The sequence below is a fragment of the Chinchilla lanigera genome, unplaced genomic scaffold (assembly GCF_000276665.1).
Source record: "Chinchilla lanigera isolate Chin_1 unplaced genomic scaffold, ChiLan1.0 scaffold00042, whole genome shotgun sequence".
NCBI lineage: Eukaryota > Metazoa > Chordata > Mammalia > Rodentia > Chinchillidae > Chinchilla > Chinchilla lanigera.
Genome location: NW_004955443.1, coordinates 8,701,970 through 8,724,226, shown reverse-complemented (window position 1 = coordinate 8,724,226; position 22,257 = coordinate 8,701,970). Strand labels below are relative to the sequence as shown.

General features: G+C 40.2%; 1 long non-coding RNA gene across 1 annotated transcript in view; it reads right to left on the bottom strand.

Moving 5' to 3' along the window:
- Nucleotides 1-3,826: 3,826 nt before the first annotated feature.
- The window catches only part of LOC102007602, a 128,269-nt gene continuing 109,838 nt past the window's right edge, over nucleotides 3,827-22,257 (bottom strand). The window contains exon 6 of the long non-coding RNA XR_262196.2: nucleotides 3,827-3,880. This is a non-coding gene — a long non-coding RNA (uncharacterized LOC102007602). The remainder of the gene's footprint in view (nucleotides 3,881-22,257) is intronic.

Sequence of the window (22,257 nt, the reverse complement as noted above, 5' to 3'; positions counted from 1 at the left end):
CAGTAAAACAGAGGGACACTTTACTTTCCAGCAATGCACAACAATTAAACATCCGACCCCGAACAAGGTCGTGGCCAACAGCAGCACAAACGTATGGCAGGTTTGGTGTCTTACACAACATTATGAGAATAAAAGTCAAAGGGTTTCTAAGAATTCATAAGGTCTGTTCAAGCTAGTAATACAAAATACCATAGGCTGGGTGGTGTATAAACAACAGAAATTCATTTTTCACAGTTCTAGAGTCTGGGAAGTCCCAGATCCAGGGCCAGCAGATTTGACTTTTGGTAAGGGCCCATTTGGCACCTTCTCAGTACGTCCTCATGTGGTCTCTTGACGCCCTTATAAAGCGCATCCTCATGACCTAAACCCACCCACAAGCGCCATATCCCAACGCCATCCCCTTAGGAGTTAGCACGTCAGCATACCGATTTGGGGAGGGCACAGACATTCAGATCTTGACTGATTCCCTGCTTAAGAGTCAAAAACATTACGGAAGAAAATATGGATTTTCTTTTGAGGTGAAAGATGACCTTCATTTGATAAAAATCTTTACAAAAGTAATAATTCACTACCATATCTCTTGCACTTGTCTCACAACAAGAGCGAGAAATAATCAGTCTGCTTTTCCCAGTTGGCTGCCATGAACCCTGCAGTTTGGCTACTCTCGTCACTTCCTGAAATAAGTTCACTCAGTTTTAATAGGTAATGTTCATGATTAGTTCTAAAACTAGAGGACGTGGGAAGGAAACATGACTAGGGAAGGTTCCTGAAGCTACTAAATATGGGGGTGCAATGGTGGAGTTGTGGTTTGCCCTCCAAGACTTATGTGTTGGAGACTAAGTGTGGCAGTGGGGAGGTGACAGTGTTATGTCCAGGCATTGTATGCTCCGCTGTTCTGCTGGAACACACAGCTATTGGGATCGTAAACTGTCAGCACTAGTGAGGAATTAAAGAGGCAGATTTTAGCATGAAGGAAGACAGTTTATTTGGAAAAGAGATAAACAGCTACTCTGGAACAGTAGGGAGCACTGGAAAGGTGAATACCCCTAAACCCTTGTCCCTGGCTCTTTCTATTTAGGACTAGTGATTTCCCCCCAACTTCCCACATGGGCACCTGGAAATTGCCACAATCTGATTGGCTCTCTGGCTATCTTTGACCCCCACCTGGGCACCTCTGTCTGCAATCTTTCTGTCTGTTTTCTTTCTGCCCTTTTGTGGTGGATAAACATGTGTGTGAGTAGGGGAGCCTTATAGAAAAGTAGCTTAGAGTTAATGATTAAGTAAAGGGGACATGTGTGTATCAATGTAGTCATATAGTGATACTAAAGTGAAAATACTGATATGCGCACACAAGTATATTTGTGTGTGTCTTTTATATATTAAATAAGTGTCATTAGGTGGCTGTCTCTTGTCTCCGCAATTTATCAGAGGTGGGTGAGGGCTGGTTACTCACAGTCTTTTATATTGGGGGGGCGTTGGTGTGTTTTGTTAACTCTTTTTGATAAATTTTTATGTTAATTGCATTACCTGTCACCTTTTGGGGTCTGTTTTTGTTCTCCCTTTTTTTAACTTTTGTCATTCTCATTGTTTTAAGTGTATAGTCAGACTGCAGAAATAAAAGCCACTTTTAGTAAGATGCTTTAATAATTTTTAATAAAGCTTAAATGAGACTTCTATCCTATCCTTTCCCTGCCTAAGAGCCCCCTTTCTCTACAATGGGACACTGAAGAGGCAGATCCAACTGAGAAGTCTTAAAGTCACAGGGTGGTACTACCCTTGGAAGAGATTACTGTGGCTCTCCTGTGACCCCGATCACCTTTCTCTCTCTCTCTCTCTCCAGAAGTGTGCACTAGGCAAATTTTTTTCTTTATAAAGTTACCCAGCCTCAGGAATTGTGTTACAGTAACACAAAACAGACTAACATAGGTAGAAAGTGGTTATACCTTAAGGAGAACACAGTAACAAAAAGCTACTGTCTCTGAAGATACTTCTTAAGCTTTCAGAAAACCAGAGCCAAGGAGATTCACATTGAGTCTGAATTTCATAGTGGAAACATTTCTATCAAAAAAAGGGGTGCTGGGACTTCAAACAACTTTTGCAATAAAATATAGGCTGCCCCTCCATATTAATCCCATAGCATCATGTCAATTTCCTACTATCTATCCTGGGAAAGAATTTTGTCATGCAAAATAATTTTTTTAGTGTGTTCACCTTGAATAGAATCCAAGTTAATACAGAAAGTTTGAAAAATAATAGGAAAAGGAATAAAAGAAATCACCCACAGCCCCACTACCCAGATAACTGCCATTAACCCTCTTAATAGTAGATCTTCTTCCAGGCTTCCTTCCGTGTATATATATAATTTCGATGTGCCTTTAGTTTACTTGTTTGTACACCACTATACCTAACCACACACTGACTTTGCATGCTTCTTTATTTCTGCACTTCGGATCATGTCAGAAGTGTGTCTCCCTGTGCGGTTATGCAAGCTTCCTGAACACTGTCTTTCAGGGCAGCCTGAATTCATAATCCTAGGTCAGCTCCCGCCCACAAGCCCTGTCTTTCCAGGCAGGCTCCTCCCTGAGTCAGCTGCTTTGTGCTTCAAAAAGGCAAACTCATTTTATCAGAAAACGGCCATGTCTGGTAAGGGAAATCTTCTTCCCCCCAAACTCCTAATGCATTTCATTACCTTTGAACGATCCGTTTGGAATTATTCACATCACTGCCCTTAATTATCCACCTCACTGCCTTCTTCATTAGCATGGAGGGTGGAACCAAGGCTGGGCTGTATTCTCTCCAGAGCCCCAGTCACTTCTGATTAGTGAGTTGCTTAGAAAATGGCCTGAGCTCAAGCAGGCCACTGCCGGTTAGTGCCCTATACCGGCAAAGCGTTTCATTTATATTCTATCTCTGGGTCAGCAAGAAGGAGGTGGGTGAGTGGGGTGGGGGATGGGAGTGGGAGGGACAGTCAGGCCTAAATGGCTGCACCTACTCTTCTATCTTCTCCCTGTCCTCTTTTATCTTTCCCTCTCCTCCCTGCCCCCAGAGTGTCGTCTTCCCCCACCCCCCTCCCCCTTCAACAGAGAAAAACAGGCTTTGAAAACTCACAGGGACACAATACCAGCCAACAATCTTCTAATACTTGTCTTTCCTCCACCTCCCTAGCCCTCCTGTCACTCAAGATGGCCCCTAACAAAAGGCCTCAGCTTGACCCCCAAGGCACCCAAAGCTGATTCAGAGCAGAGATTTGAATCTATTTAAACTAAGCAAACCAATGACCACAAACCAGCCACACTCAATTTACTAACCTCTAAGTCAAGCAGGAACATTCATTTTCCTCTTCTTTTTTTCTAAATCGCAATCAAGCAAACTAGTACCTCCGATGTATATGCAGCATCCTCTAAGGCTTCAAGTGGGACATAAAAACAACCTCCAAAGGAAAAGCAGAGCCATAACAATCCTCCGCCGTTATTGAGCATGAAAGCACTTTATTTAGAAATGACACACCTTTGCAAACCCTATGCCACTTAAAAGGAATTCCTGATAGACATGTTTTATTTTCTTAAACATTAGCTTGTAAACACGACTGCTAGGCATTGCTTTTTAAAAGGCTGGCGCTATCAACTTACTGGTTTGCTTACTGTCCATTGCTCAAAAATATGTACATAAAGGATCTGTCCCAGGCTGGGGCCCATTGCTCACCAGCTGGGACAGTCAGAGGCTGTCTGCTCTCTCGTCCCAAGGCGAACAGAGGCTCCTTGTCTGAAAGGAGCCAGCCAGGAAGTGCCTGCTGAGCTCCTGTAAACGTGGACATTCACTGAAGTCAGGCTGTCTCAAGGGTGGATGCCGCGCAGGCGGATGGAGCGAGCAGGGCAGGGAGCTGCGGAGATGACAGACAGGAAATTATAAGTAACATTTGAGCTCTAGGCTACTGCAGAGGCCTTTTTTCCCCCCCTAAAACATCAAGATTGTTTTAGGAGATTAAAAGGAGTGACTGGTTTGTACGACAGAATGTTTGATCTTCAGGAAAAAATGTTCTCAACTTTTCTGAGTCACCCTCTACTAATAGGAACCACTGAAAAACTTCTCTGTGGTCATTTCATAGACTGGCTTCCATCAGTCCCACTGGATATTATATTTTTTAACAGTCTCACTTCTATACGTATATACTCACTTATTCATTTTCTTGCAAATATTTACCGAGTACCAATTCTCTGCCAGCCATTGTGTTAAGTTAGAAATAACTTAGGAAGCAGAGTAAACATTCATGGCAGTCCTGACAGAATGCTATCATATTCTCTGTCTCTCTCTGTCTCTGTCTCTGTCTGACTCTCTCTTTTTCAAGCACTTACTAGATGATAGGCATTCTGCTAAGCAATCACATACTTTATATTTTTTAATCCTGATGCCAGCCATATAAAGCAGAAATTATTGCCCCACTTTCTAGCTAAGGAAATTCAGGGTCAGAGAGGTCACATAAATTGCCCAGGATCACACAATGCACAGGTGGCAAAATTGAGATAAAAAATAAAGTCTGACCGATCCTAAAGTCTGTTTTTATTTACTGCATGATGAGGCCTGCTGCAGTTGGAATGTTCCTTCCAAAACTGGTGTTGAAATCTAATTGCTGCTGTGATAGTCTTGGAAGGTGGAGTCTTTAAGAAACGACTAGGCCAGGAGGACTCCGCTCTCATAGATGGATTGATGCGTTTATTGTGGAGTGGGTTACTTGTCTGTACCACAGTTTTATTAGGAAAGCGAGCTCTCATGGAGGCCATCTAACCATGTAACACCCTCTGTCTGCCATGTTACCACGCAGCAAGAAGGCCATCGCCAGATGCCAGCATGTTGATAGTGGGTTTCTCGTCCTCCAGAATCGTGAGAAATAAATTAATTGATAAGTTTCCCAGTTTGTGAGATGCTGCTATAGCAGTAGAAAAGGAACTAAGCACCACCTGTCCAGCACTCACTAAACACAGACACGACTTCAAAAGATCAGGCTTCTGGCCATCTCCCACATGGCCTCAAACTACCATTTAAAAACATGGACAGTTGAGAGAAGTGGGAAAATCCAAGGTGTTGGTATGACACGGCTTTAGAAAAATCACATTTTTATGCCCCAGTCAAGAAGGTTAAAACTGGAGGAAACCTGATACTTCTCTATCCTGGACAACAGCATTAAAGAATGGCTAAGTCACACGGTATAGTCACTTAATCAGACATTACTAGAGTCATGGGCATCAACATGGATTAACCTCAAAACCCTGACACCAACTTTTAAAAAAGTAAATGAAAGAACAAGAAGAGTCACTAAACCATCCATTTGAAGTGTAAAAAGAAGCAAAATGATGCTATCCAGTATGTGTAGACAGATTCATTATAATATAAAATATTCATGGGGCCTGGTATGGTGGTGCTTGCCTATAGTTCAGTGCTCAGGAGGCTGAGGCAGCAGGATTGCCATGAGTTCAAGGCCAGCCTAAACTACATACTGAGTCCTTGTCTCAAAAAAAAATTGATAGGAAGAATGAACTCCAATAATGGGGTATGATTATTTCTGGGAATGGAGAGGAGAATGGGATTAGGGAGGGGTTTAGAAGAGAGTTGAAAGTATTTTAACTTGAAGAATTGAAGGTGACAAAATAATAGGATTTATTAGAGCAGGTTGTAGGTGCATATGTAATTATTACATTATTCTATATGATATTTTGTTTGAAATATTCCCTAATTTTTTAGCTAACACATGTCATATATTTATAGTTAAAGAAACAGAGGTCTATGGAGGTAAAACGACCAGCACAAGGCTGCACAGCTAATAACAGAGACAGAGTCAAAACACAGGTCTCCAGTGTTCTCTGTCACTTCTACTCTGCCTCTTGACCCTTAGTAGGCTTCCAGGACTGTTGTTTAAACAGTGTGATTTAAGAAATGTGAAGCTGCAATGTACAAATGAGCCAGCCTACCCCCTTTTCCATAATAGCTCCCAGGTCTCAGTCCCCCTAACTAAGCGTTACAGGTATTTTAATATTTGGAAATTTTAAAACTAAGGGATAGGGAGGTGCTGTGTTTTTTGTTTGTTTCATTTTGTCTTTTTGAAACAGGGTCTCATTTTGTCTTTTTGAAACAGGGTCTCATTCTGTCTTTTTGAAACAGGGTCTCCTTATATAGTTCAGACTGGCCTTGAACTCAGCATGTAGTCCAGGCTGCTCTAAACTCTTGGCAGTGTTCATGCCTCAGCCTCCTGAGTGCTGGGATTACAGGTGTGTATGATCACATGGTAAATAAATGAATGCAAACTGCAATTCTAACAATTTTGGTTAGAAGCTTCCCCTGATACTATAAACATCATTAGAAGTTTCAAATTGTAATACAGGAGAGGAGGGGGTGGACGAATAGCTCCCAGAGATAGGGTAGCTGGCTGTGACAGCAAAGAAACACAACATTTTAACAGCAAATAAAAATACTGTAGTCCTTCCTGTTCAGTGAAGATGGTAATCAGTTCACTAAAATAATTTAAATTTAAAATATTTGGGGGCAGGTGTTCTGAATCCTGGAGATGCAGGAGAATCTCTGAGAAAAGATGTTTCTAAAAATATCCCTACCTGGGACTCAGCTCAGTCACCAAATTCCATCTGGCTGTGGTAGGATCTTGTCCACATATTGGTGATTCTCTACAGCTACTCTAACAATTCTCAGGGACCACAGGGTTGAGAACCACCATCGTGGAGTAACAAATAGTAAAAATCTACTACATGGAAAATACATTTTTTAAAGATCTTCTTACTCCCCAAAGTTATCCGGTGTGAGATTGTGCGTGTGCGTGTGCGTGTGCGTGTGTGTGTTCTCCCCAACCCCAGCCTCTCTGGCAGAGGTGCCCTGATACAACTTTCTAACACCTCAGGGAGTTTCCTCAGGCCTTTCTCCTATCTCCACGCCAAACTTCTTAGCTTTGTGCTAAAGTTTTCCACTGATCCTGTGTTCCAGCTTCTGTTCCCCGAGCCCAGCTCAGCCTCTGTGGAGAAAGACTTGGAGTGCTGGGCCTTCGGTTCTCCACACTGCCTTCCCACTTCCTCTCCCCTCTCCCACCTGCTTCTCTGCCTCACACCCAGAACTCTTGTCCAGAATGCACTCCCTGAGCCTTCTCTTGCCTGAAACTAAAGACACAGTGGTGAATATTCTTTCATACTCATTCGGTTGGGCTATTGAGTATGACTATAATAACTCCAAATTATCTTGAACAGCAGTACTAACAGACATTATCAAAACCTAGGAATGATATGCAAAAAATAAGCTAGGCAGCCCTCATGTCCATGACCCATGAGTCTAGGCTCCTGGTTTTCAATCCTTATGACATAAGATCTGTTATGACCAGACTCTAAAATGCAACTCCCAAGAGGTTCCTTGTGTTGAAAGATTTGTTGGACTTCTGGGAAGTGTCTGGGTCCCAAGGGCACTAACTTTGTCAAAGGATTAATCCACTTATGAGTTCATAGCTAAATGGGCTATTAAGAGGCAGGGTCTAGTTGAAGGGTGTAGGTCATCAGGAACTATGGGAACTACATATTCCTTTATTTTAAAGAGAAAAGAACAAAAACAAATATAAAACAGCACAAAAACAATACAAAACTTCAAAACAAGATGATAGGAAATTAGCAATTGTTGTATTACATATTGTTATCTTCAAAGTAGTTGCTCAGATAACCAGATATAGACAATGTAAGATTGATCAAATAATTAAACATTAACTGTTCCTTTCAATAAACCAATAGAAATTAGTAGTACAATTATCTTAGCTCCCGTGTGTGTGTGTGTGTGTGTGTGTGTGTGTGTGTATATATATATATATTATCCTCTTCTTTCTTTCTTTTCTCCTTTTCCTCATCCTAGCTGTTCTTTCGTTTTGAGCAGTTTCTTTCCCTTTCACAATATCTATTGTACCTTTCAGATTTTATTTACTCTTTCAGGTTCTTACACTAGGGAGACAATATGATGTTTACACATGCAGGTCTGATTTATTTCACTTATGAATATGGTCCCTAGTTGCACTATTTACCTATAAAAGCCTCTAGTTTATCTTTCTTTGTAACTCAGTAATACTCCATTGTATGAGAACGATATCTTGTCCCTGACCCCTTTCCTCTTTCACTCTTTTATCCTCTCTCCTTCCTGGCTGCCATGAGATGAGCGTTTTTCCTCCCTCTGCCTTCTACCATATGTTTCTGCCGCTACACAGGCTTAAAGGCAATGGAGCTGACCATGGATTGAAATCTCTGAAACTGCAAACCAAAGTAAATCTTTCCACTTTAAGTTGGTACCTTCTGGTATTTTGGTCACAGTGATGAAAAGCAAATCTATACGTATTTCAAAATCTGGAGTCCTGAACTTAAAGTTAACGAGTGTAAAATTTCACCAGTCTTATGAAAGAGTAGGAGAATATTAAAAAGCTATAGATTTTCTAACACTCTGTGAGCAGGCCATGGGGTCCATAAAAATTCTTGAGCTTGTTAATAGAAAGAATAATTAGTAATTATTATAAAAGTTTCCATTTATTTGGTACCTCCTCTGTGTGTTAGTGCAAAATACCATGCTAAGTAGTTAAGAGTATACCCATTTACCAGATGAGAAACTACGGTCATCTAACTTGCCTCAAACCTCTTACTTAATAGATACTGCAGTTAGTTAGGATTTTAACTTCTGTATCTCACTCATTAATCTTGTACTTCACCTGTTACGTAATAGCAAACATCATTCACTCACACCAAGATCTACACACACATATACACACACACACACACACACACACTCACTCACTCCTATTCTTTGTCTCGATCACATTTTCCAGGTCAGAGTCACTGAATTTAAGAATCCTTGAAAATGTAGCTTTATTAAAGCTGAAAGAATAGTAAAGGGGTAATTTGCTTTAAAAAAAAATCCCCCCAAACTCTATAATATCAGTAAGTGCAAAACAAGTGCAAAAATTTCCCATTTGTGATTCCAGAGATAAACGCCTCAAGTGTTTTGACCTCAAGAAAAGCTATCAAGGGTTTCTCTCCACCAGCTGTGAAGAGACTACTCAGCCTGTGGAAGGACCAAGTTTCATGTATCCTTAACATCACATGTGCCTGTTCCCACCCCAGATCCTGGAGGAAACCTTGGCACCTAAACCTGTTTTTTCAACTTAAGTGATTACTTTGGCTCTTGCTGGTTTAACAAGAAATAAAACACCAGATCTGTCAAAGAGGGAGAATGTTTATGATGATTCCAGGTCTCTGGGGCACTGAGGTCACAAATCAGCCAGGTCTCCCATCAGTGAGGTGTCTTGATGGCCTCGTAGGACATGCAGATTGGTCAAGTGCCTGATCTCTGGTCAGAGCTTTGTGTGAGTATTCTCCTGTTGCTGAGACAAAATGTCCAATGCCCAAAATTAAGGATGGAAAGGCTTATTTAGCTCACAGTGTGAGAGGTTCCAGTCCGTAATCAGCTGACTCCAAGGCAGGGTGGCACAGCAGAGGAGACAGCAAAAGCAAAAAGAGCAAAGGGGTAGAGCAAGCCTCTTTTCCTCCCTTATGCTGAATGCAGACTACCTGCTCTAAGGCGAGTGTAGCACTCACACCCCCAATCCCATCGCTAGAAAATGAACAATCACAAGCTCTACATTCAACTGTGTCCAAAAAGCCCTTCCCTCATGACCGAATGAGGCTTTAGGGGGACATCCAGACACAAACTATGACAGAACCCATCTGTCAAGCTTCTCTAAACAAATCTCTTTATAGGATCTCCCAGTTCTGAAACCGGGCACCTACCCATCAGCAAGTGAATCACTCCCATCTCTCTCCTGTTCAAGTCCTTTTAAGGTGTGCCTTTGTGCACAGGACCTTGTTCTACCTAACAAAATATAAAATCTATAGACATGCTCTTGTTTTTGTGTTTTAACATGGACTATTAAAAAACATTTTCTTACACAAATATGGGCTCCGAACCAGTCCTCATAATGTCAGTTCAATAAAGACCTCTTCTGATAAGCAAAACTTTCACGCCCTCATTGTTATAAAGACGTATTAAAAGAAAATGCCCCCTGTACTTTTCCATTATCCCTCCCAAGCTTTGAAAGTACATTGCGTCTTTCTGATTATAAGCATAGGTAGTAAATAAAATGTACCAGGGGCTGTAGAGACCCAGAACATTTTAAGTATGTAATAAACACTTTGTGATTGATTTATTGATTGATCATTTAAAGCACATATTCTGCCTTTCTCTAGCTATCCTCTATGTTGAATTAATGGCATTGTCTCAGAACTGTGCCCTACTTCCAGATACCCCCTGTCCCTGTCTCTTCATTTCTTATGATCTTGTCACAGAGGACTTTTGAAGAGCCTGCTCACTATTGAGGTAGGTAATAAACAGTTAAAGACAGTTAAAAAAAAAAATCTGAGTGACCCGAGTACAGACATTCATTAAAAAATTTTATACTATTAAAATTATTAAAGTAAGACAACTGAAAAATAATGAATTCACCTTTAAATTTTCTGGAAGATATGGAATAAAATAGAGTAGGGATTGGTCAAGTATGACCTGACAGCCAAATCTGGCCTACCATTTGTCTTTATATAATCCACAAGATACTATTGATTTTTATGATTTTAAACAGTGAGGAGGAAACGTTAGAAGAAGAATAGTATTCCAACATCTATGACATGATGGGAAATTGACATCTCAGTGTCCATACATGAAGTCATACAGGAGCGTGGCTATGCCCATTCATTCACATGTTATTTATGACTGCAGCGCCTCCACCGGCAGAACAGAACCGTTGCCAAAGACATTGTGTAGCCCACAAGGCACAAAGTATTGATTATCTGGCCCTTCATGGAAAACTTTTACTGGCAAAAGAAAAAGAGAAGGAAAGAAAAGAAGGAAGGAAGGAAGGAAGGAAGGAAGGAAGGAAGGAAGAAAGGGAGGGAGGAAGGAAAGAAGGAAGGAAGGAAGGAAGGGAGGGAGGGAGGGAGGGAGGAAGCCCTAAAGTTGTATTTTCCCAGAGTAACATTTTTTCTATTTTTTTCCTGTTTCATTTCTATTGGTGAAAAATGTTATACATATCTTAAATTGTGTTTTCTTTAGAAGTGGAATGTGGCCCAATAGAAAAAGTATACATCACCAATAAATAGTCTCAATATTCAGAGAAAGGAAATGCTGACATTTTAGTATGCACCCATTCAATCTTATAAATATGTACCTTTTCCATATTTAAGAAATTTGGTTCATGATGTCTTGCATTTTGCTTTTTTTGCTTAAACTTAAATTATGAACATTTTCTGCAAACTTTTTAATATTAAAATAAACACAAGTGCAGTGTTTCTCCTCATTCCCCCAGTAATGCCTTAGAGGCTGTGCTACCACATCACAGAAAACTGTCCTTTTTTTCCCACAGTAAAAAAATAAAATAGTTAATGCCAATTTCTGTGAGTTTAGAAGTTTTGAGTTCTTTCAAGTTACCAGGATCTTTATGTTCTGTTTTATACATCTTTGAAGAAATAAGGCATTTTTCTTTAATAAACAAACCATTAAAAATACATAGTGCAATAGTTTTTGGGCTTTTGTTTTCTAATCTAACAGAAGAATGAGAAGCAACTGGGGTTTATTGGCTTCAGTATTGTTAAGTATAATATTCACGCATGTCCATAATATCATCTCTAAATCAATGTGCATATGAAACATAACCATATGTGTAGAATTGTGTCGTCCCTTCTGTGAGAGTGACTGTTGCAAAACACTGCTAATTACTGAAAGTATCCTGTTATTTTACTATCAAAAGACATATACTGGAAATAAAGGCTGTTCCAAGACCATCTCTAACAAGAGATTTTGGTAACATATAACTATTATATTTAACCTGTTATTTCCTTTGATTTAAGTAGCAAAAATTCAACCTAAAAAGATTAAAGAAGTTGGAGAGGGCCCAAGTGTGCTTTCTTGTACTAGCTTTCTTGCTATCACTAAGGGAGATTTCCAAAGCAATTATTGAACACAAGCTACTTTGCAAAGGAATGGTTTCAATTCCACACATGGCCCTTATTCTATGCAGAAACCAGAGCTGTCTTTGTTTTACATTATAACTACTTCTCTCCAGAGAGAATTTAGGAACACTGAATCAATTTGAAAGACCAAAGTTTTTACTATAAGCGATGCATGTCTGTGATAGGACCTCATGGTGGAGAATCAGTGTGGAGATGAATTTGTTTTGTACAGAAAACAACAAGTAAGTTTACTGCAGTGAGGAGGAAGGAATGATTAGCTATGATCTGTAAATCTTAGTCCATTAAAACCCCAAACCTTTAGGCTATTTATTGCAGTCATGGTGATTTACATACATCCAAAGAAAAAGAAAGGGGAAGGAAAGGAAGGAAAGGAAAAGGAAGGGAAGGGAAGGAAAGGGAGGGAAAGGAAGGGAAGGGAGGAAAGAGGAAAGTAGAAAAGGAAAAGGAAGGAAAAAGAGAAAGAAATAAAAGATATTTTGCTTCTAAGAGCTTTTACTGGCATCTCTCTGTTTTAATAATGGAACTGTTGCAGCTGAGGAATCCTTTTATAATTTACAGCCAAAAAGAAGAGCATCGAACCCCTGTCGATTTAAAATATGTGCACGTTTCAACTACCACAAGTTCTTAAGTTTTTGGTGCCAGATGGAGTGATGAAGTTGAGGAGATAATTCTTTCCATGAGCAGGAGGAATCAGGGCAAGGAAACACTGTTTTGAGCCGCACTGAGAATCACCACAGAGCTCTGAGGTTCAAGAGGCTAAATGGAAGATTGTTCTTCCACAGAAGGAGGCTGGCAATCCCGCTCTGGGCAGGTGGGAGAGCCGATGACTGCGAAAGTACCTAGCACACAGTATGTCCTCAACAAATTATTCCTGACTTTGAATGGCTGGTGTTCAACAAACCTGTGACTACCTGAAAACAAAAGAAGGCTTTTGGGGCTGCTTATATGAAGGACTGGGTGTTTTATAAGCTACAAAATAAATTCCTCTCCAGAGAGGTGCGTGTACCTTACAGCACAGGTATTTTTATGGTGCCTTTTGAAATGGATTATCCACATTAGAGTGCACATGCATTCTCTAACAAGGTTCTGATCCTTTCTTCGGGAAGATGCTTCTCCCTCCCATCAGATTTAGCACCAGCACGATTACCCAGGCTCACAAAACAAAGCCAGCCAAAGGCAAACTGGGCCACTGTAAAAATTATTTTCTAATATTAATTCATTGCTAACTTCAGTGTAAATGTGGCTGGCTCCTGTGGTGGGCAGGACAGGCGCCAGGCTGTGGGGAATGGGGCAAGGAGTTGGCAGCTATTGGCTTCGAACTGAATGGCTGAGTTTGGAAGATAAAAGAGAAAGTTTTGGGGATGCGAAGCAGCAGAAGATGAACCCCAGATCTGCTCCCCACCTCCAATCCACGGTCTTCTTTGGAGAAGAGGTCTTCTACTATGGAGAGAGACCATAGTCTCTGCTGCTGCTTTTTGCCTAGGAATAATGTGGAATCTCTTTCTCTCTCTCTCTCTCTCTCTCTCTCTCTCTCTCTCTCTCTCTCTGTCTCTCTCACCAGAGGGTAATTTTCTCTTCCTTAAACCCTAAAACCCTAACCATATTGGCCTTTAGAGGGTTCAGACATGAGCTTCTATGGAAAAAGAATATTAAGGTCAGAGTCCTGGTATGTTGGGTATATGTTACCATGATAACCAATACTAATCACAGAGATCTCTATTGAATACTTATTAAATGCTTCAAACATATTCCATTTTTAATCATCACATCAACTCTATGAGGTAAACTTTTATTATCCCCCCTTTAGAAATACAGAAATGGAGACACAAAAGTTAATTTGTAACAGGGCTCCTTTAAAAATGGGGACTTACAAAATGGATCACAGATCTCAATATTAAAACAGAAACACTAAATCTATTGGAAGAGAAAGTAGGTAAAAATCTTGAAGACATAGGGGTAGGCAGGGAGTTCATGAGCAAAAACCAAACTGCACGTGAAATAATTCAAAAAATCAACAACTGGGATCTCATCCTACTGAAAACTTTGTGCACATCTAAAGAAAGTGCTAGCAAAGTTAAAAAAAAAAAAAACCTACAAATTGGGAAAAAATTTTAACTGACTGTCCCTCGGACAAAGGTCTTCTCTCTAGAATATATAAAGAATTAAAAAACATCAGCCCCCCCAAATTCAAAGACCCAATCCAAAAAAGGGCATGTGAGATGAACACACAGTTCTCAGATAAAGAAATACAAATGGCAAATAAATACATGAGAAAATGTTCAATATCATTAGTCATTCAAGAAATACAAATTAAAACAACACTGAGATTTCATCTCATCCCAGTAAGAATGGCTAGCATTAAGAAATCAACCAATAACAAATGCTGGTGAGGCTGTGGAAAAATAGGAACTCTTCTCCACTGCTGGTGGGAATGCAGACTGGTGAAACCATTGTGGAAATCAGTCTGGAGATTCCTCAGCAAACTAGTTCTAAAGGTCCCATTCAACCCAGCTATTCCCCTTCTGGGTATTTTCCCAGAAGATCGGAAGACATCATATCACAGTGATAGATGTGCACCCATGTTCATAGCAGCACAATTTGTAACTGCTAAAATGTGGAAACAACCCAAATGTCCATCCACTGAGGATTGGATAAAAAAAATTGTGGTACTTTTATGTAATGGAATATTACACAGCTATAAAGAAAGATAAACTTGAGGCTTTTATAGGTAAATGGTCACAACTAGAGACCATACTCATAAGTGAAATAAATTAGACCTGCATGTGTAAGCAGCATATTGTCTCACTAGCGTAAAACCCTAAAAGAGTGAATAAAAACTAGGAGGTATGATAGACATTGTGAAAGGAAAGGAAAATACTCAAAAGTAAAGGGCAACGGGGGTGTGGGAAAAGAGAAGGGGAAAGAAAGAGAAATTATGTAAGTATGTATATACAGGATAGGTAACATAGTTGTACTACTGTCTTCTGTTGCTCTACAGAAAGGAACAGTTAATGATTACTTGTTTGATAAATGTTGTATGTCTCTGTTTTCTTGAGAAACTACTTTGAAGATACCAATAAGTAATACAACAACCATTATTAATTTCCTACAACTTTGTCTGTAACTCTGTTTTGTTTGTATTGTTCTCCTGCTATTTTATAAATGGATGTCTGTTCTTTAATATGTTTTCCTTCTTTTATTTCTTAAAATAAAAAAAATTTTAAAAATTGAAAAAAATAAAATTGGGAGCTTAAAGGAAGACTTGTCCTGAATGACTGCTTTGCTCCTCTGATCTGTTCTCTCTGAGTCCTTCCCAGCTTATCTCAAATTCCAGGAACAGGGACCCTATGACTGACCTAGGTTACCCCAGCAATAATCTCATGTTAGGAACCAAATTGCCCTCCTCAAGCAATGATTTTTTTGGGCACCATACTGAAGAACCACACTTGAAATAATGATCTTAGACCACAGTTTATCCAAGACTGCTTGGCTACACATACTCCTTATCCACCATTTTTTCTCCCACTTCCCATAATCCTGGATCTCTTGTCCATATCCCCAAAACAGGGCTTAGGACTCTTGTCCTTGTTCTTTCCCAGTATGACTATATTGATTTTATTTTATTATTATTATTATTATTATTATTTACTTTACCACCACTCGTTGCTCTGATTGATGCTTGAGGCAGTGCATAGATGAACCTGGTCTGCTGGGACTCCTATAACAAATTCACTAGCCCAAGGTCAGCTATCACTAGCTGATTCCTAGGACTAGAACTTCTAGTTTTGGCTTAGACACATGGCCTCTTAAAGTAGGGACTACATTTCCCAAACTCCCTTGCAGCCATGTACAAACACAAGACTAAGTTCAGGCCAATAGGCTCTGAGGAAAAATCATATGCTGTGCACAACTTCCCAGACTTGCTTTTAAAGGCAAAGCTCTCCTCCCACTATCACTCTGCCTTCTAGCACCATGCTGCTTCTTAGAATGTTGATGAAGTCAGAGGCATCTTGGACCTTACAATCAAAGACATCACTTTATGGAAGTAAGATTGAAGGAACCTAGTTTCTGGACATAGTATACAGCAGACATCCCAGTCTTGAGCCATGTGTCTTAGGTTGAAGTAAGAAAACACAGCCTGCTCTTATTTTGGGATTCTTTGATACAGCCAACGTATCCCCTCATTTTATAACCTGAGCTGAAATTTGATCCCACTTCTGCTTGGTTCCCAAGCCCACATTCCCAAGCCTCTACCATGTAGTTACAAGTCCAGGTAGTATTATCAGAAGAACACTGAATTCACAATGGAAAAAGTATGTGCAATTTCTCCTTCAAAATATTAGACCAGTCTTTGACATTTGATTCTAATGAAATTATTTTCCAAATAAAGGACCCTCTCAGTAGAGAGATTCTATAAAATAAAGCTTGCATGCCAACCACAGGTATCAATAGGGCTGATAAGCTCCCTGAACTATTCACATTCATGGTTTCCATTAAACAAAAGGATCTGAAGAACTGGCCTCTTATTTTCCTGGTAAGTTGAAAGGAAGTAGACAATTTCATGTGTAATACAGTTGAGATTAGTATTCAGCACTTGCCCCCTACTATGATTTGAATGTAACACCCAAAACTTCGTAAATTGGAAACTTAATCCCTCCATTCATATGTTAATGATATATGGAGGTGGGGCCTTTGTGAAGTAATCAGGATTAGATTAAATCAAGAGGGTAGGGCACCCAAGATGACATCAGTGGCTTTATAAAATGAGGAACAGCAACCCAGCTAGCACACCTGTTCTGTCTCAACATGAAATGCACTCTGTCAGAGTGTTATCAGGTAGCTCCTTCTAAAAATGGGCTACCAATTAAATATTACCAGGCTCTGGGTTGCTCAGCTTTTCCTCTGGAGTTAGATTCCAGGCTCTTCTCATCTCAAACAAAGAATTGAAAACAAAGAGCAAAAAGCAGTAGCAAAGTTTATTCAAGAAAGTAAAAGTCAAGAGTGGTTCTTCAGAGCAAGCTTGGGTTGACTACAAGGAGAAAAAGCAAAACAAAAGGACACCCTGCAGAAAGCAGAGTGGGCTACCATGAGGAAAGTCAAGAGCGGGCTCCTTGTTGCATCTGCAGCCTTATATATTGTCTAAATCTTGAGGAAACACTTGAGAACTACTACATCCGGGTCCTGAGAGGCAGTGCTGGGATACACACCTTAGGCTAATGTCAGGTCTGGGCTATCCTACTGAAAACCCTAAGTTCTCCAGAAAAGTCCACAAGTAGGGTTTTGAGAAGTGCTCTATGCCTATGTCCGGGATCTTGTAATTAACAGGTCACTTCTACTTCCCCAGCCAGCTTTGCCATACCCTAATCTCCTATCTCAAGAGCATGATGCAGAAAGAAGACCCTAGCCTAAAAACTAGCACCATGCTTTTTTTTTGCAGTCCTCAGAACCATGAGTTAAATAAACTTCTATAGACTTCCCAATGTGTAATATTCAGTTATACCAATAGAAAACAAATCAAGACACTCATTTTGTGCACATTTTATCTTTCAACATGGTGCTCTCTGCTCATCCTGGTACCTAGACCCCTTCCCACTCTCTTACCCTCAGCCAAAAAAAGGAAAAAAATCTGATATCTGCAACCATGATTTTCTGTGACTTTCCAGACTCCCTTTCCTGTACCCTTTCCTCCTTCCCTATCAGTATCAGGGAAGGTTATCCTCTTCTTAGGAGCCACCTAGGGAAGAAGCACTGATTTTCCTCCTCTTTTGAAGATACACAGTAAAGTCCAGGCTCTGAGATTTAACTAGTAGCAGTTACTAGGTGCATAGCCACAAAAAGTCCATAATCTCTGTTACGGTTTGTATGTAGATGTGTTCCCAAAGCCTCATGTGCTCCTGGTGGGCTTTTTTGGAGCTGGCTGGATCTAGGGCATGTAATACTGGGATTAAGCATGTGTGGTACTAAATCAGTCCATTGATTGGAATTAGCATAGTTCTGGGTGGCACCACCCAAAAGGCTATTACCCTGGATGGGATAAAAAGGAAAGGAAGGCTGACTGCTTGCGGTCTGCTGTCTACTCCCTGCTGTCTGCTGCCTTCTGCCTGCCAGGCCATGAATTGTTTCTCTTCTGGGATGCCCCTCTGCTCTACCGCCTTGCCTTGGAGCCAACTGACCGTGGACTGAAACTTCTACAAACTGTGAGTCTAAGTTAACCTCTCCTTCTTTATTTTGTGGATGTCAGATATTTTGTCTCAGCAAGGAGAAAGTAACTAAGACAATCTCTAAAATAGGGATAATAAAAGAACCCACTGGACTATTGGTTGAATGAAGTGAGATAATACATGCACATGGACCTGCCTCATAATAGATTTCAGTAAACAATGATTCTCTATACTTAATTAGCTTTCCCCTTTTTTCTTTTTCTTATGAGAACAATAAAGCACCATCTCCACATTCCAAGCCATAATTTCTCTTATTCCAACATTCTGAACAACATAGTTTTTAGACAATACTTTGTTTCGTAATTGTCTTATATTTAAAGTATCTCAGCACAGTAGTAATGTATAGGCCTGAACAGATAGGAGGAGGTAGTGGTCACAAAAACCGAAACAGAACTGTGACTATAGCTCTAGAATAGGCTGCCTGATGAGAGCTGTGGCTCTCTCAGAGGAACTGAGCCCCACTACCTCATGACGCAGCAGCAGGCCAGTCAGGGGAAGGAATACACCTTTTTCCTGTTACTCTCTGATCCCTGGAAGAAGTTGGAAGATGAAAAGAACCCGAATTTTCTGCACTATTTGCCTCCCAGGGTACAGAACAAGAGGAAGAAGGATGCGGGGGGTGTCTGGACAGCCAGAGGGAAGCTATCCAGCACTGTAATGTAGTGCACATCCCTAGTGGAATCAGGTGGAGTTTATATAGTGAAATTAATAGATTTGTGGCCCAAAATATAACTGTTTACACTGTGTGGGATAAGTAAAGAGTAAACAGGTCAGGTCAAATATTGTTACCAAAAAAGATGAGCTCAAACATGAGATATACAGGTAAAGACTTGAGAACTGAACTGGGATGGGAAAGCTTACCCCAAGTTCTTGGATCACTATCTCCCTACACACCACACAGGCAGGGTTCCCTCAGCTGTGGGACCCCTCACTCCCTGTGACCACACCTGGAACTGTTGAGAAGGCTCCCTGGAGCACAAGTTCCAACAGAGTTGAGAGAAGAGCAAGCCACACTTGAGTTCCTGAAACTACTGAGACACAGCTATAGGCAGCCAGAGTACCCAGATCAAAAGGGAGGAATTCCTGCCCATTTCTGTGGGATGCTGCAGTGTCCCTGGCTTTATACAGCTGCTTAGTGCAAGCAGAGTGGTAGACTCTCCATAGATACTTTGTGGATAAATGGTACCCTTTTCTTATATTTATCACCCCCATCTGCTCCAAAATAAGTAGCTCATATCAAATTTCAAAATATAAGTAATTCAGAGACCCTTAACCTTTCCAGTCTTTAATGTCCCCCAAAGAGTCTGAATTGCCAACTTATAAAACATAAGGAATGCCAAATTCTCTTTCCCATGTCTAAGTATTGTCTTTCATTTCTGGAAATCCCTGTGATTCCATATTCCACAGACTTGTCCTACTTAATTCGATTGGGTACAACCCTACCTGTCTACCCTGGCATAAATCATCTGAAGAGGAATCAAGATACTAGGAATGTGGACTTTGGCATTAGATGACATGGCTCTGAATTCTGGTCCTACCATGGGCTCGCAGTCAATGTGCTTAATATCCCTGTGCCTCAGCCTTCCCATTAATAATATAAGGGTATAGCACATGTCCATTGGAGGACACTTCCATGAACATACGTAAGGCACTTAAAGGGTGAATGCTCCATAAATACTAGCCATCACTGCTGGTATCTGGGCCTGCTCACCAGTCCCACAAAGTAATTCCCCAATGAGACCCTGCCAAAAACAGACAGGTCACAGGCTCCATCAAACAGATATAAAGTACTTTGAGTCCTCCCACATGGCAAATTTCTATGTTGCAAAATTTAATATACAGACTCCACCATCACTCTGCTATATCAGAGAAACAAAGAAATGGTTCAAGCTAGGTGTGGTAGAGCACACCTGTAATCAAAGCACTCTGAGTGGCTGAGGTAGAAGAATCAAAAATTGTGAGCCAAGCCTGGACAATGTAGGGAGACCCTGTCTAAAATTTTTTTTAAAAAATGTACATAACACTTCTTAATTCCTTTTTTATCCCCTGTTCCTCTCCTCCTTCTCCCCTCCCTCCAACTTTTGATCCCTTTCCCTTTTGAGAAAGATCTATCTCCCTGTTTCCTATTATCTATGTTTTATTTTGCCCTGTATTTGTATTTTGAGCTTCTTATGTAAGAGAAACCATGTGATATTTAAGCTTGTGTGTCTGGTTTATTTCAGTTAACATCTCAAGGTGCGTCCACGTACTCCAAACATGTGCAGAGAAATAAAAAGGAGGGGGATCAAGAGAAGGGTGGAGTGGGGAGGAAGGGAAGGGAAATGGGTGAGAACAGGAGTTAAGATGTATTATGTGCATGAACCACACCCCACAAGGAGTATAAACATGTACTAATAAAAGTAAATAGGGGAAAAAATTTTAAATAGCTGGGGCTGCAGCTCAGTGCAAAGGCTGTGAGTTCAATCTCTAGTACAATTTTTTAAGGGAAAATAGAAAAAAAAAGAAAATGGCTCAAGAGACTTACTGATTTTAGTGAATGATTAACATTGAGAGAATTTTAAAAGAACAAAAGAAGTTGACCATGTAGCAACACCACTCCTCTCAACGTAACTATATTCAGCTGCCATCCTTGACCCAGCTTAAATCCAGCAATGATTAACAAATTATAGATTGAGTCCACGTAGATATTTAGTGTTTCATCCCACATCTTATTTAACCAATGATTACTCTCCTTTGCAGCAACTAGGTGAGCGTTAAAATAGCAATTTATGATTATAACAAAGTTTACCAATATTTGTTCTATTTTTCCCAAGTCTATTTGTATAGGGTTTATTTATTTATTAATAGGTTTCAGCAGCACCCTTCTTGATTGACATACTATTATTGCAAACTGTAAGAGATCAACATTAATTATGGACATGATCATTTATATTGTGAGAATTTATTCACACTGGGCAATTTACAGATATACACCAGTATACCTCTGCCCTGATGTAAACGGCAGGGTATAGCACCATGCATGTAGCACAGTGCACTAAAATAAAACCCTTTCCTGAGCTGAAAAAAAAGTGAACCCTGAAGATTAGGACTGAAAACCACTCCAATTACTTTTTTATTGCAGTTCCAGTGAAACTTTTGAATGGAAAGACAATAGGCTTAGACTGAAGGTTACTTGTGAAAATATATCCAGTGTCATCCCATTTAATTCAGAGGAACTTTTATAACATTAAATTGACACGTATCCCCAACCAGCCAATGAAATTTCATCATTTCACGCAGCAAGTTACTTCTCAGATTATTTGTACATCCAGAATCTTCCCACTTTGTTGTCACTTCTTTGTTCTATGCACAGGAAAACGTTCTCATCCTGTGGCAGCCAGTTATATCACACACTTCCAAGTGGGAAGCCAGGTGACTGAAGCCCAAGAAGATGGTGTCACCTGGAGGTGCACAAACCATGCCTGATTTACTTCACTGCTACATTTGAGAATCTGGTGACCTGTGACTCTGAGAAACTTCAACACAAAGAAACTCAAAATGGACACTCCCAAGTCACTAGAGTGACCAATGATTTCACATTTAGTCAGTTTCCCTTTGCTCTCAAAACCGTATCTCCTGTCTGTGCTTTTTTCTTATCTTACTCAAATCAAGAAGTATTCAGGTTACACCAAAACTTCCCCATCAGTTCACTAGTAAGGGGAAACTGAAAGTAGGGAGAGAGGAAGTTGGAGCCTTAGGTGAGGGTCACCTCACCTGTCCCTAGGGAACAACCACAGTTTTGGTTGCTCCTTTGCCATTTTACTTCTAGGAAGTTTTCATCTATAAATATTTTCTCTTTCACCCTCAAATTTCAAAATCTAGGAACAATCTCCCTGTCTCTTTCTCTCTGACTCTGTCTCTGCACCTCTCTCTTTCTCTGCCCCTTTGCTTCCAATGAATTTGTTATTGGTGAAATAAAATTATCTAGTCAGTTTCTATAGCTTTTTTTTTTTTTTTTTTTT